Below are 10221 nucleotides of genomic sequence, written 5' to 3'. Positions count from 1 at the left end.
TGAAAATATTAACAAAATAAGTAGTTACAGTGCTTTTTATTGTTGTTTAAGGATATTGCCAGTTCTCCTCTTCCAAGCACATGGTTGAATTGCACTTTCCTACCCTTTGAAGGTAAGTGTGACCATATAATTTGATTTGACCAGTGAAGCATTAGAATTGATATATATCACTTCCAGCTAAAACCTTCAAGAGGAGTGTGTGATTACTTGCATTGCCCCCTACTATGACTACGACATTCCAGATGAGGGGAGTGGTCTATTTAACCTGTGTCCTTGGGTGAGCAAAACACGCAGCAGGGCCTCACTGACCAGACAGGTGCACGAAATCCAATGGAGAAATAACCTTTGTTGTTTCAGTTCTCTCAGATTTTAAGGGTTGTTGAAACAACGAAGGTTATTTCTCAGAGATTATAATAGCCATTTCTTACAGAACTTTAATTTAACTTATATTAACTGATAACCTGACGTTAGACAGGTTGACATATTGTAGAAAGTTTAAGGTGGGCAGGGATGTCTAGGAGAAGATAAACTACTGATAAGTTTAGAGCACTTCCTAAATCTCAGCAAAACTTAGCATGCTCTCTGAAAAAGTAAATATCCCTTTGAAACGCATTTTATAAAATGTAGTGTGTTTGTTATAAGGAGGTTTATTACTGTTATAGTATTTGGCATGTATATAACTGGTAAGAAATACTCAAAGAGAAGAGTGGACAAAAAGAATGTATTGCTGTGTTTCTGTTTGTGCTCTGATTTAGTTACCAGTTACTACAGAATTATGGTCATAAGGAGAAAGGATCACTTTCTAGGACATGTTAGAGTGAAGCTATCATCAGCTTAGTAACACCCAACTATCTTTTTCAGAATCTGTATTCACTGAGCAACTTTCTCCGTTTTGGATTCCTGAATGTATCTTACTAGCTTGCCAAGTATATCTGTCGTTAGGAATTAACAATTTGACATTCTCCTATGATTATGATTAACTAGACCATACTTTGTAAATTTGATCATTTGGGGGTAATTTGATTTTTATAAAGTTTCTGAATGTGCATTATTGAGAACCTGGCCCTACATCAGTGTCAATTCTATAAAGCAGCAACTTTCAACTGATATGTCACAGCACACTGGTGTGCCTCAAGAATTTTTAAAACGTGCAGGATATACTTGACTATTTAGTCAGGGACACTAACCTATTTTTCCTTAGATTGTCAAATGTAAAAATGACAGCAGCTACCCTGGCCAGTGTGTCTCGTTGGCTGGAACATCATCCCATAAACCAAAAGGTCGTGGTTCAATTCCCAGTCAGGGTGCATGCCTAAGATGTAGGCTTGGTCCCTGTTCAGGGTGCATAAGAAAGGCGACCAATCAATGGATCTTTCACACCTTGATGTTTCTCTTCCTCTCTCTCTCCCTCCCTTCCCCTCTCTAAAATTAAAAAGCATGTCCTCAAGTGAGGATAAAAAATAAAAAATAAAACAGCAGCCATCGGTGTGAATGAATCAAAATTATATCTATTTTTTCTCAGATCATCAAAAATATGTACTTTTGGGTGTGCAGGGGTATTTTAGTCATTGGTTTGTGAGTGCTATGATATGAGAAAGGCTGAAAATTGCTGTACCAACGTGCTGAGGTTGCAAGGCACTCAGTCTGAAATGGCCATCAACCTTATTGGGACACATTTGGGGCTGGAAGACCATACTGTCAGTTTCTCAACTAAAATCACAGCTAGGGCTGGAAAGTTATGTAGGTTGAAGTTATGAGAAATGAGAGACATATTTACAATAACAGTCTCAATCTTAAAGAGATGATACTTCCAGAAGTTAAACTGTTAAGGTTGTTAAAATGACCACTAGCTCCCTGCCGTCAAAACATATGAAGTGGAAAATTTAAAAAGTAATCTTTCTGAACTGAACTATCTTTTAACATTTAATGTATTTATATTTTTGCCACTTATAAAACATCACCATTATGAATACTTTGAGAATTATTACTAATATGTTATGTATTTTATTAGAAAGACATTATTTTTCTATCTTATATGATCCATAAGCTTAACCAAATACTGAAGTATAATTGTATTGTGTTCAAAGTCTCATTTTTTAGTTAAATATACTTCTAATTTTATACATGTGAATGTAAGAAGGAGGCAAGAATTCATGTAACAGACATTTGATATGCAATGATCTTAACTAGAGAAATATTAGTCTCTTAAGCAATGGGTTTGAATAGTTATTCTTAAGTAATGACAAATGTCCCCAGTATACTGAACAAATTTCAATGGGGAGATCATAGACAATGATTTAGAAAATATTAACTGGAAATAAGGAACTATACTGAATATAAAGGAAACAAAATGCATTAGTACAAAAACAATAATAAAAAATAAATTCAACAGAAACCACTATTGAAAATATTAAATAAGAAAAACACCAAACATATTGAAGATGAAAGGAGAAGCAGCAGATAACTGATTATTATTTCAAAACTGTTCCATGAAGAACTGTAGTCTACGGCTGATTTTCTTTCTGCACATAATATTATGTAAGAAACAGTTTTCTGTTCATGTAGTAATATTTATGCTGCAATTTTTAATGTAAATATGTTTATAAATATTAATCATCCCCACAACAACACTGTGAGATAACTAGACATATACAGAGATGACAGGCTGAGAGCTTACAGTGGTGTTTGGCTGTGGTGCCAAGGGCTGCTGAGGGAATTCATGAAAGAGCTGACAACAGAGTCAAAAGTGCCACCGGGGCAAAGGAAACTGTCAGGGCTCTCTTGTGCTGTCTTGACTCTTGTCCTCCACAGTGACACACGGAGTCAAAAGCACCTGCTTCCACATGACCCCTGCAGGGTCAACGAAGCTCTCAGAGGCCTCTTCTGTCTTAGCTCTTGGTGTTTCACAGAGTTGGGTATCTCACTTCTCCTTAGAAAACAAGACATTCTCACATCAGAGACCTGCTTCAAGAAGTCATCCATGAGTCCAAATGAAAGAAGTTTCCTTTGGGACTAAGAAGGAATATTATCATTGCATTATACAAAGCTCACATCAATCATACTTCCACTGACTCATCTGAATTCTTAGTAATTAACACCTTTGTTTACATGCTTTTAATGTTAGGGAGCTTATAGTGTGTCTGTAGCTGCTGGTGACTAACTGTCCCAGTTTACCCAAGACTGAGGATCTCACGATACAAAGGACTTTCTGTATTAACATTGGGGAAGCAACAGGCAAACCCAAATGAATGGTTGGTCACGTTACTTGTAGGTGATTAAAAGCTGGTTTTTCTTTGTTTATTTTATGTGACTAATGAATTGGACTAAGCCAGTTGTCTTATTTCTGCAGATAAATAAACATATATAGGAAAAGTTAAATTTGAGCAAACAATTTTTAATGTTTTTTAAAATATGCCTTTTAGTAAATTACCAAATTTTCATACATAGTATAAGTTTGTACACTGTATTCCAATATCCATGGGGTAGGAGCATCACTATATATAAAAATCCATACAGAAAACTCATTTTAAAGGGGGCTGGGGGTTGGAGGAGGTGGGCAAATGAGGGAAAAGCGACTTTGCTTTGGGGATGGACACGTGATGTAGTGTGTTTATAACTCAATGTTTTATTGAGTTATACACTTGAAGCCTGCATGGTTTTCAACTGATGTCACCTCAATACATTCAATAAAAATTTTCTTTTCTTGAGTAGGAATCAGGCTGAAGAGGTTAAACTGCCCCTGTCCCATCACAAGGCTTCTCCTAACCTATGGTCCTCGGCCACCCTACCTTAGAGCCTGACTCGGAGTCATAGGAAACTTCCTAATGTTCTCCAGGGCACAAGAGAATCAGGGTCTTGCCCTGTTTTCTGCCTTGGCACCCCCACCTGCCAGGCCATGCTAGATAAGGCCTTCTCTTGGAGATTACAGTCATACTGACTACAGCCTGGAAGGAAGCAAGAGCACTCCTGGCTCTGAGGTCCCCCCAGCATCCCCCCCATGACTGCTCAGCGAGAGGAGAGAAGTGGAGATCAGGCCCATGGCAGTCACCCGAGGGGGTCCTGGCTCTCACCAAGGCCCCTCTGATTCTCCTCTTTCCACCTGCTTGCTGACGTCTTCTCCCCTTTTGGGAGAGAAACTAGTCTTTCTGTCATCGTCTGTGCATTTCTCCACCGTGGATGGAGTAGACTGCCCTGTCCCCGGGCGCTGCCTCTTCCATGACTATTCACTGTCTATGTGACTATGGGGACATAGTTTCTTTTTATTTTTAATCTCATTGTGCCCATTTTCTCATCTGGAAAAATGGGAATAATTATAGTATCTACATCATATAGATTGTTGGAAAGATTAAATGAATTAGTAGACATAAAATGCTTACAGAAGTTTTGACACAAAGTAAGCCCTCAATAAAAGTCAATATTTTTTATTTTGTTGTAAGTTTTTTTAATCCTCACACAAGGACATTTTTTTCCATTGCTGTTAGAGAGAGAAGGAGAGAGAGAGAGAAACGTCAATGTGATTGGCTGCTTTCTAATATGTGCCCCAACCAGGGATTGAACCTGCAACCTGGTTATGTGCCCTGAATGGGAATTGAACCATTAAACAACGTATCAGTCTACTGGATGATGCTCCAACCAACTGAGCAATAATGGCCAGCACTTGCAACTATTTAAATTTCAGCTATAAATTACAAAAATAGTAATAATTTTTTTTCTTCCACAAGCTGCTTCTTACAGCTTGCGGAAGAAAATTTAGGAACACTTTCTTTTACAACTTGTTGTTCCTAGTAAGGACTCAAAAGTCTACCTTGAAATTCAGGTGCAGAATTAACTCTCTTCATTTAGAGTTCTTGTGCGCCCTCCTCTTTTTGGCGTTCAGTCCTTTGCTCTGATTTAACTTGAGGAGCGTCTCTCAATCTCAAATTAAGGTCTAAAAAGAAAAAATACAAGAATGACATTAGTTTCTCTTGCCAGCTATATAACCTTGGCAAGTGACTTAAATTTTAGAGGTTTGAATTTACTCATAATAATAATTTTGTGATTGAGTGAATTAATCAATAAATTATTTATTGAGTACTATACAATAGATACTTTGTCTGGTTCTGAAGATAAAACCTTGAACCAGATCAACATCGTCACTACCCTCATTGACTTTAGAGTCTAGCATGAAAGCTAGAGATTAAACTGATAATTACAGGCAAATGCAGAAATGTCAATTGTAATGAAAGCTACAAAGGGGACTTCAACCCTTCACGTGGTCAGAGGCTTCCTGAGGAAGAGACATTTAAGCTGAAGCTTGAAGTAGGAGACTTTATTGAAGACTTGAAGATGAGCTGGGATAGAGGGTAGAATAATGACTGATGAAATGAAATGAAATGAAGTTAACCAGTTGTCTTATTTTGTAGGCAATCAGATATACATGGTGCAACATTTGAGCAAAAGTAAACATTTTTCATGATGATGTCATGTGCAAAGTAGTGACAAAGGAAAAAACCTCACATTTCCTAGATGCCTGAAGAAATCTTCGTGGCTGAATTGAACAAAATAAGGACAGAGGCAGAAGGTGGAAATGAAAGTGACAGGGGCCGGACCTGCAGGACCCTCTAAGGCTCTAGAATGTGAAAATGTGATGAGATAATGAATATAAAATTTTGGCACTTAACCACCCTTCACTTAACATTAATTCCTTAACATTCCTTAACAGTGATTCCTTTCTGTATATTCCTTCTGCAATGTAGAGTTTCTTAACTGTATTATCATTGTTGGTGCTCTTCCTATCTAGTCTTTTAAATTAAGTTGAGCCACTTCACATACAGTCTCATCTCATAAATAACTTGCATATCTGTTTATGCTAGGAACACTCTCATCAAATGTTTATATGTCTATTACCAAATAACGCAGGACTTTCCTACAATTATTCATTTTTACCTCACAGTATGTTATGATGGATATCATATACATATGCATATACGAGTATACAGATATATAGATATACATGTCTTGTTTATATATGCAAATTTAGAAGTTTTAAACAGAAAAGTTTAAAATTACTTATCTCTAAATTCTAAAGCCATCTCTCTATTCTATTTTAAAGAATTCTGTGTCACCCTTCATTTTATACTTTACATATTTTATTTTCAACCCTTATGTCTTTTTCTGGTTTTTACAAAATGACTCCATGATTAGACTTTTCTACCATTTTTTCAACAAATGAAAATGTGTTATTGTATTATATCCATTTTGTGGTAGTCTTTGTACAACTACAACAGTAATAAAGAGATAAAGGATATGAAATAACTCGTGAACACCATGCCAAATTGACTTCAGTTGGTCGCTGACATGTCTAACGCCTTTGGTGCATTTATTCTGAGGATGAAAGCTAGTAAGTGACCTTAACTGCTCCAAGGCCACACATCTCACATTTCAGATCGACTCGCATGTGTGTTTTCTCTGACTAATGTGGCACAGTGAGCTGGCTGTGCTGATGAGGTTGTAAGCCCGGGCAGTATCTGTACTTCTAACACGTGAGCATTCCGTGTGCCGATTCTCTGATGTAAAATGACAGTAATGATAACAACAACAAGATGTCTTTCAATGTGCCAGCAATTTGAACCTGAACTCATCAGAGAAAGATACTGATCAGAGCAAGGAAAGTAGGAAGGTACCTTCCTATCTCCCAACTAATAAACGTACTTCCAGCCACCCAAGGATAATCCCAAATTATCCATCTATCAGATTGATTATTCAAAAAATAAAAGGAATGAAAACTAAAAAGTTTTAAGCCCTTACCACATTAGATTAATAAAGTAATTCATTAAAATATAGAGGCATATTATGCATTTTATTTTGTGTTCTTACTGGTGATATTGTGCTGTCATTACCTTTATTACAAAATAGAAAACTGAGGCTTAGAGGCCTTAAGTAACTCACCTGAGGTCACACAGGATGAGCCAAGGAAAATTAGCCCCCACAGCGTCTGATGAGAAGTCCCCACCTCTTCCATGGCAGTGGGAAGAGCACTCCCGTCGGGACTCCTCTGTGACTGACAATGCCACCTAGGACTGCAGTCCTCCCCAACTCGGAGCGAGCAGGGCTGCCGCCCTTCCTTTCACAGAGATGTCCGTTTGCTTCAGTTTGTTCCTCAGGCGAGTGGTCTTTACACCCCAAGGTTGATCTCACTCACGGGGAACCCGATGCACAAAATAAATTGGCGAACAAACTAAAACCAAAGGCTTGGATACATGGAACAGACAGACAGATGGACAGATCTCGGAGGGGAGGTCAGTGTGCTGGGGAGGGGACCGGAAGAGATTAGCCGAAGAACTTACAAGCACGCATATATGCACAGCATAGTCCACAGACACGGATAACAACACGGTGAAGGTGCGGGGAGGGGCCGAGTGGACAGGAGCAAAGCGGGGAAATGGGGGTAAGGGGAACACTGATAATAGTGTCGACGATTTAAAAGTTAAATAAACAAATTCCAGGAATTCTCCCTTATCTCATTCAATTTCTAATTTGATCCTTTTAAGTTCAAAGTGCTGATTCCATTTGATCTTTCTCTAAATTATGGCCTATCCCTCCTCTACTTAAACTGTAATTGCCCCTTAACGTCTTTCCTACTCACTGTATTCATTTACACATTCCCTTACTTACTAAATAATCATTTTCTGACTATAGTTACATCCTCACTTAACCCATGGTTGTGACTTTAAGCAAAATGCCATAAAACAAAACCAGTTTTACCACAGGGTAATTGATATACACAAGAGTTAATATCCTGTGACATATTTCTGGTCACAAAAATATCACCAAACTTCTAAATAAGTTACCCAAAATACTTGTAATATTAAACATTGGAATAAATATGAGACACACATACATTTAAGAAAGGTTGCTAACAAACAAGCACAAGCTGCTTATTCTAGTTCAGGATCTCGGGAGACTGAAACCTCTCCTTGCAGCTCAGAGTGCAAGGAGGAAGCGCATGCCGGACAGAACGCCCTTCCATCACGGGGCGCATCACACACCCACACTCACTCAGACCGGGACAGTGTGACTCGCCAGCTCACCCGCCACGCACATCCGTGATGTGTGGGAGGAAACCCACACTGGCATGAGGAGAATGTGCAAACTCCACACGAACAGTGCCCTTCCATCCAATTGATTTTTTTCTCATCAACATGATGACGAAGTAACCTACAAAATGAGGTTGTTTAAGGACCTGTAGTATTTCCTATACACCAGGCACCAGGGAAAGTCTGTGCGTCTTTCTTTCAGAGAAACGGGAACTCACCTTCTGTAGGTCATAGATCTTGATGTAAACTCTGCCTAGGACATCATGCCTCCATTTGTTCCAACCCTTATAGCAGATCGGCTCTTACGGCCGCTACACGCAGCGGAACGCTGACATGTCTTACGAGACCATGTAAGCTAGAGAATGAAAACAGAAGGAAAATGGCTTTTTGGCCCAGAAGTAGCGTGTCACATCTCCTGGACACCCTCACTATCTTCCAGCAGTTGTGGACGTGGCTCCCCAGGATTCACGAGACAGAGGCGTCTCACTTGTTCAATTACGTTATTGTTTATTCCCAAGGTCAAACACAATGGACACCTTTATGGGGACAGTCCTGTTCCACTTCGAGGCACCGTGACCAATCTGGAAAAAGGGGTCTAACAGCCTGGAGACCAGTTGTTCGATACAGTTTGTGGTAGATGCACTAACTCCTGATTAGCAATGTTGGTTGGGGGGGTGTTTATGGCCCCAGGCTTTGTATTAGGTATTTTAATCCTCACAACATCCCAGGTGCAGTAAATACTTTATTATGTTAGACTTTGAAAACTGTGACATAGAGTGAACCACATAGAAAGAAAAGTGCATTAAACTTAAACTTACAGCTTAAATTGTTGTCAAATGAACATTTCTGCAACCCGGCTGAGATGGAGAAAGAGTATACTGACTGAATGGCAGAACCACACTGTAGCCCCAGCAGGCCCTAGAGCCAAACACTGTCCTGACTTCTATGGAATTCAACTTCCTTCCACTTCTTTATAGTTTCAACTCTTTCATTAACCATCCCTAAGATTATCAATTAACTTTACCTATTCGGGGAGGCACACAGTAACTTTTCTGTTGTGTCTGGCCTCTGGCTTCACACTGTATCATCAAGAGTCATCTATTTTGTAACATATGCCAGAAGTCCACAAATTTCCATTGCTGCATAGTATAAATTTGTATGGATATACCAACAGTTGCTCATTCCCCTGGGGCCAAACTTTGGGGTTGTTTCCACTTGGGGCATTTGGAACAAGTCTCTGTAGTGAAATTCCTGGGTTGTGGGTTATGGGTACCTTCACCTTCACTTGTAACCCACAAAAAAGTTGTATCAGTCTACACTTCTACCAGCAATTCGTGAGAGTTCGCATTGCTCCACATTCTCACATGACTTGTATTATCGACTGCTAACTTTCCAGTATGACAAAATACAGTATCTCACTGAGGTTTTAGTCTTCCCTTTTCTGTTTTCCAAAGATATTGAATATATTTCCTTATATTCTATTTATTTGTCCTCTTTTATGAAGTATCTACTCAGATCTTTTGACCAATGTAGAAGGAATAAAGGCTTTTGTAAGCCAAGTAAAAAAAGTATTTACTTAAGGAGGAACCAATCAACTGTGTCAAATGACATTCATGGGTACAATAAAATGAGGACTGAAGGCCGACCTTTGGACTCAACAAATGAACATCAATGGTGAACTTAATCAAAGTTTTGGTGGGGCGTCAGAAGAAAAAATTTGTCTTTGTAGGAGAGAATAGGAGTGGAAGAATCACAAATAATGAAATAGACAGCAATTCCTATCCAGTAGCTGCAAAAGAAGAAAAAGATTTTTTGTTTGAAGATAGAAAAATAACAACATGTTTCTATGACAATGAAAACGATTGAGCAGAAATGAAAAGTGTTACAGGGAAGGGGAGAAAGCACTGCTTATGAAAGGATGAGATACAGTGTAGAAGTGGAGGGCTGGCCTCACATATAAAACACAGAACATCTGTGCAGCGATTCGCAAATGTTAGTGTGGACCAGAATCACCTAGAGGTTTCATTAGGATACACATTGCTGGGCCCGACCCCCACAGTTTCTGATTCACTAGCTCTCAGGTGGGATTTAAAAATTTCTCTTTATAACATGTTCTCATGTCCTGCTGCTGTTCTGGGAACCACAG

The sequence above is a fragment of the Artibeus jamaicensis genome, unplaced genomic scaffold (genome assembly GCF_021234435.1).
Source record: "Artibeus jamaicensis isolate MK-2021 breed Jamaican fruit bat unplaced genomic scaffold, CSHL_Jam_final contig_387, whole genome shotgun sequence".
NCBI classification, from domain to species: domain Eukaryota; kingdom Metazoa; phylum Chordata; class Mammalia; order Chiroptera; family Phyllostomidae; genus Artibeus; species Artibeus jamaicensis.
Note: the sequence above shows the minus strand (reverse complement) of the source record.